The sequence below is a fragment of the Pseudophryne corroboree genome, chromosome 10, assembly GCF_028390025.1.
Source record: "Pseudophryne corroboree isolate aPseCor3 chromosome 10, aPseCor3.hap2, whole genome shotgun sequence".
Taxonomy (NCBI): domain Eukaryota; kingdom Metazoa; phylum Chordata; class Amphibia; order Anura; family Myobatrachidae; genus Pseudophryne; species Pseudophryne corroboree.
The window spans coordinates 168,983,845-168,990,339 of NC_086453.1; the positions used below are offsets into that span (position 1 = coordinate 168,983,845).

The 6,495-nt window shown below is 34.7% G+C and overlaps 1 non-coding gene across 1 annotated transcript; it reads right to left on the reverse strand.

Moving 5' to 3' along the window:
* Positions 1-1,154: 1,154 nt before the first annotated feature.
* On the reverse strand, positions 1,155-1,228 carry TRNAN-AUU (transfer RNA asparagine (anticodon AUU)). The gene has a single exon. It is a non-coding gene; the product is annotated as a tRNA-Asn (tRNA).
* Positions 1,229-6,495: the final 5,267 nt, after the last annotated feature.

The window sequence follows — 6,495 nt, forward strand, 5'->3', positions numbered from 1 at the left end:
TTGAACCACCAACCTTTTGGTTAATAGCCGTACACACTAACTGATTGCGCCACAGCGACACTTTGCAAAAGTCCATACTGACAAAGACTAATAAGCATTCATCTAGAACGTTTCCTAGAAAAACTGTAAAAAGTCAATAATCTGGAGAGTTTATGTAAGATGTTTCTTCCATCAACCAATGAAGAAACACATTGGTACTTTCCCATGATGAGTGAGTGCTTCAGGATCTCTTGCACTTACATGTGCAGCAGAGTACTGCAATGGAAGCATGCTGGGTCCATAACCCAGAGGTAGGCAGATTGAAACTATCCTCTGCTATATGCATTTTTTTTTATTTAAGTAATCCAAAACTGGGATTGATATTTTTGCTCTTTTATTTTTACTTAAAGTACAATAACTTTTACCATTTTAATTTGTTTTAATAGTATATTGACAGTATTGTTTTCTTTCAAAAATCCACTTAATTTTCTTTACCCTATTATTAAAATGGTAATTGACAAAAACAAACTACATTGTCACCAGAAGAGCAATACAAAATGTACAAGTGATATATTAAAATCATCTTTCCAGCTTGAATTTCAATGATGCATTGGGGCAACGATTTTGTGAGAAACATCTTCACCCTTAAATAAAGATTTTCTTAATTCCTTACCTGTGTGCTAATTAGATATCACCTTGTTTTCACATTAAACAGACTTCCATATGAGAGAGCAGCACAGATGCAGTGGCGTTAATGTTTCCTGGTGTCAACCTGTATTATTTCAGTAGATATTGAAATGAGGATGCATCTTGCTGCCTTTCCAATGAAGCACGTTTAATTTAGTAATAGGTGAAAAACCATCCCTACAAAGGTGTTAATCAGAGACTTGGCTTTGTGGACACTTTTCAGAGAACAAATTTGTTAGCATAAAAATAAAGCCAGAAAATGAAGAGCTGTTTAATCACTCAATTGGATTTTTCTGCCAGCATATTTCTTTTTCTCTGCAACCCACTGCTAAATTGTGCTTCCTAGCTGTTTTTTTTTATAAAATCACTTAATCAAATCTAACTCTGATTACATCAGAGAAGGCCAGGTACCCTACACCATAAGAGGGGGTTTGAAATTTTGACATGTCTACTTAAAGATCACCAAAATCTGATAACAAGGTCAATTACATCCCTGGGTGGGATTGAACCACCAACCCTTTGGTTAATAACCAAACACGCTAACCAATTGCGCCACAGAGACACTTTGCGAAACTGCATACTGACAAAGGCTAATAAGCATTCATCTAGAACGTTTCCTAGAAAAACTTTAAATAGTCAATAATCTGGAGAGTTTTTGTAAGATGTTTCTTCCATCAACCAATGAAGAAACACATTGGTACATTCCCATGATGAGTGAGTGCTTCAGGATCTCTTGCACTTACATGTGCAGCAGAGTACTGCAATGGAAGCATGCTGGGCCATTAACCCAGAGGTAGGCAGATTGAAACTATCCTCTGCTATATGCATTTTTTTTTGTTAATTAAAGTAATCCAAAACTGGGATTGATATTTTTGCTCTTTTATTTTTACTTAAAGTACAATAACTTTTACCATTTTAATTTGTTTTAATAGTATATTGACAGTATTGTTTTCTTTCAAAAATCCACTTAATTTTCTTTACCCGATTATTAAAATGGTAATTGACAAAAACAAACTACATTGTCACCAGAAGAGCAATACAAAATGTACAAGTGATATATTAAAATCATCTTTCCAGCTTGAATTTCAATGATGCATTGGGGCAACGATTTTGTGAGAAACATCTTCACCCTTAAATAAAGATTTTCTTAATTCCTTACCTGTGTGCTAATTAGATATCACCTTGTTTTCACATTAAACAGACTTCCACATGAGAAAGCAGCAAGGATGCAGTGGCGTTAATGTTTCCTGGTGTCAACCTGTATTAATTCAATAGACATTGAAATGAGGATGCATCTTGCTGCCTTTCCAATGAAGCAAGTTTAATTTAGTAATAGGTGAAAAACCATCCCTACAAAGGTGTTAATCAGAGACTTGGCTTTGTGGACACTATTCAGAGAACAAATTTGTTAGCATAAAAATAAAGCCAGATAATGAAGAGCTGTTTAATCACTCAATTGGATATTTTTGCCAGCATATTTCTTTTTCTCTGCAACCCACTGCTAAATTGTGCTTCCTAGCTGTTTTTATAAAATCACTGAATCAAATCTAACTCTGATTACATCAGAGAAGGCCAGGTACCCTACACCATAACAGGGGGTTTGAAATTTTGACTTGTCTACTTAAAGATCACCAAAATCTGATAACAAGGTCAATTACGTCCCTGGGTGGGATTGAACCACCAACCTTTTGGTTAATAGCCGTACACACTAACTGATTGCGCCACAGCGACACTTTGAAAAAGTACATACTGACAAAGGCTAATAAGCATTCATATAGAACGTTTCCTAGAAAAACTGTAAAAAGTCAATAATCTGGAGAGTTTTTGTAAGATGTTTCTTCCATCAACCAATGAAGAAACACATTGGTACTTTCCCATGATGAGTGAGTGCTTCAGGATCTCTTGCACTTACATGTGCAGCAGAGTACTGCAATGGAAGCATGCTGGGTCCATAACCCAGAGGTAGGCAGATTGAAACTATCCTCTGCTATATGCATTTTTTTTTTTATTTAAGTAATCCAAAACTGGGATTGATATTTTTGCTCTTTTATTTTTACTTAAAGTACAATAACTTTTACCATTTTAATTTGTTTTAATAGTATATTGACAGTATTGTTTTCTTTCAAAAATCCACTTAATTTTCTTTACCTGATTATTAAAATGGTAATTGACAAAAACAAACTACATTGTCACCAGAAGAGCAATACAAAATGTACAAGTGATATATTAAAATCATCTTTCCAGCTTGAATTTCAATGATGCATTGGGGCAACGATTTTGTGAGAAACATCTTCACCCTTAAATAAAGATTTTCTTAATTCCTTACCTGTGTGCTAATTAGATATCACCTTGTTTTCACATTAAACAGACTTCCACATGAGAAAGCAGCAAGGATGCAGTGGCGTTAATGTTTCCTGGTGTCAACCTGTATTATTTCAGTAGACATTGAAATGAGGATGCATCTTGCTGCCTTTCCAATGAAGCAAGTTTAATTTAGTAATAGGTGAAAAACCATCCCCACAAAGGTGTTAATCAGAGACTTGGCTTTGTGGACACTTTTCAGAGAACAAATTTGTTAGCATAAAAATAAAGTCAGATAATGAAGAGCTGTTTAATCACTCAATTGGATATTTTTGCCAGCATATTTCTTTTTCTCTGCAACCCACTGCTAAATTGTGCTTCCTAGCTGTTTTTATAAAATCACTGAATCAAATCTAACTCTGATTACATCAGAGAAGGCCAGGTACCCTACACCATAAGAGGGGGTTTGAAATTTTGACTTGTCTACTTAAAGATCACCAAAATCTGATAACAAGGTCAATTACTTCCCCGGGTGGGATTGAACCACCAACCCTTTGGTTAATAACCAAACACGCTAACCAATTGCGCCACAGAGACACTTTGCAAAAATGCATACTGACAAAGGCTAATAAGCATTCATCATAAACGTTTCCTAGAAAAACTTTAAAAAGTCAATAATCTGGAGAGTTTTTGTAAGATGTTTCTTCCATCAACCAATGAAGAAACACATTGGTACTTTCCCATGATGAGTGAGTGAGTGAGTGCTTCAGGATCTCTTGCACTTACATGTGCAGCAGAGTACTGCAATGGAAGCATGCTGGGCCATTAACCCAGAGGTAGGCAGATTGAAACTATCCTCTGCTATATGCATTTTTTTTTTTGTTAATTAAAGTAATCCAAAACTGGGATTGATATTTTTGCTCTTTTATTTTTACTTAAAGTACAATAACTTTTACCATTTTAATTTGTTTTAATAGTATATTGACTATTGTTTTCTTTCAAAAATCCACTTAATTTTCTTTACCCGATTATTAAAATGGTAATTGACAAAAACAAACTACATTGTCACCAGAAGAGCAATACAAAATGTACAAGTGATATATTAAAATCATCTTTCCAGCTTGAATTTCAATGATGCATTGGGGCAACGATTTTGTGAGAAACATCTTCACCTTTAAATAAAGATTTTCTTAATTCCTTACCTGTGTGCTAATTAGATATCACTTTGTTTTCACATTAAACAGACTTCCACATGAGAAAGCAGCAAGGATGCAGTGGCGTTAATGTTTCCTGGTGTCAACCTGTATTAATTCAGTAGACATTGAAATGAGGATGCATCTTGCTGCCTTTCCAATGAAGCAAGTTTAATTTAGTAATAGGTGAAAAACCATCCCTACAAAGGTGTTAATCAGAGACTTGGCTTTGTGGACACTTTTCAGAGAACAAATTTGTTAGCATAAAAATAAAGCCAGATAATGAAGAGCTGTTTAATCACTCAATTGGATATTTTTGCCAGCATATTTCTTTTTCTCTGCAACACACTGCTAAATTGTGCTTCCTAGCTGTTTTTATAAAATCACTGAATCAAATCTCACTCTGATTACATCAGAGAATGCCAGGTACCCTACACCATAACAGGGGGTTTGAAATTTTGACTTGTCTACTTAAAGATCACCAAAATCTGATAACAAGGTCAATTACGTCCCTGGGTGGGATTGAACCACCAACATTTTGGTTAATAGCCGTACACACTAACTGATTGCGCCACAGCGACACTTTGCAAAAGTACATACTGACAAAGACTAATAAGCATTCATCTAGAACGTTTCCTAGAAAAACTGTAAAAAGTCAATAATCTGGAGAGTTTATGTAAGATGTTTCTTCCATCAACCAATGAAGAAACACACTGGTACTTTCCCATGATGAGTGAGTGCTTCAGGATCTCTTGCACTTACATGTGCAGCAGAGTACTGCAATGGAAGCATGCTGGGTCCATAACCCAGAGGTAGGCAGATTGAAACTATCCTCTGCTATATGCATTTTTTTTTTTATTTAAGTAATCCAAAACTGGGATTGATATTTTTGCTCTTTTATTTTTACTTAAAGTACAATAACTTTTACCATTTTAATTTGTTTTAATAGTATATTGACAGTATTGTTTTCTTTCAAAAATCCACTTAATTTTCTTTACCCTATTATTAAAATGGTAATTGACAAAAACAAACTACATTGTCACCAGAAGAGCAATACAAAATGTACAAGTGATATATTAAAATCATCTTTCCAGCTTGAATTTCAATGATGCATTGGGGCAACGATTTTGTGAGAAACATCTTCACCCTTAAATAAAGATTTTCTTAATTCCTTACCTGTGTGCTAATTAGATATCACCTTGTTTTCACATTAAACAGACTTCCACATGAGAGAGCAGCACAGATGCAGTGGCGTTAATGTTTCCTGGTGTCAACCTGTATTATTTCAGTAGATATTGAAATGAGGATGCATCTTGCTGCCTTTCCAATGAAGCACGTTTAATTTAGTAATAGGTGAAAAACCATCCCTACAAAGGTGTTAATCAGATACTTGGCTTTGTGGACACTTTTCAGAGAACAAATTTGTTAGCATAAAAATAAAGCCAGAAAATAAAGAGCTGTTTAATCACTCAATTGGATTTTTCTGCCAGCATATTTCTTTTTCTCTGCAACCCACTGCTAAATTGTGCTTCCTAGCTGTTTTTTTTTTATAAAATCACTTAATCAAATCTAACTCTGATTACATCAGAGAAGGCCAGGTACCCTACACCATAAGAGGGGGTTTGAAATTTTGACATGTCTACTTAAAGATCACCAAAATCTGATAACAAGGTCAATTACATCCCTGGGTGGGATTGAACCACCAACCCTTTGGTTAATAACCAAACACGCTAACCAATTGTGCCACAGAGACACTTTGCGAAACTGCATACTGACAAAGGCTAATAAGCATTCATCTAGAACGTTTCCTAGAAAAACTTTAAATAGTCAATAATCTGGAGAGTTTTTGTAAGATGTTTCTTCCATCAACCAATGAAGAAACACATTGGTACATTCCCATGATGAGTGAGTGCTTCAGGATCTCTTGCACTTACATGTGCAGCAGAGTACTGCAATGGAAGCATGCTGGGCCATTAACCCAGAGGTAGGCAGATTGAAACTATCCTCTGCTATATGCATTTTTTTTTGTTAATTAAGGTAATCCAAAACTGGGATTGATATTTTTGCTCTTTTATTTTTACTTAAAGTACAATAACTTTTACCATTTTAATTTGTTTTAATAGTATATTGACAGTATTGTTTTCTTTCAAAAATCCACTTAATTTTCTTTACCCGATTATTAAAATGGTAATTGACAAAAACAAACTACATTGTCACCAGAAGAGCAATACAAAATGTACAAGTGATATATTAAAATCATCTTTCCAGCTTGAATTTCAATGATGCATTGGGGCAACGATTTTGTGAGAAACATCTTCACCCTTAAATAAAGATT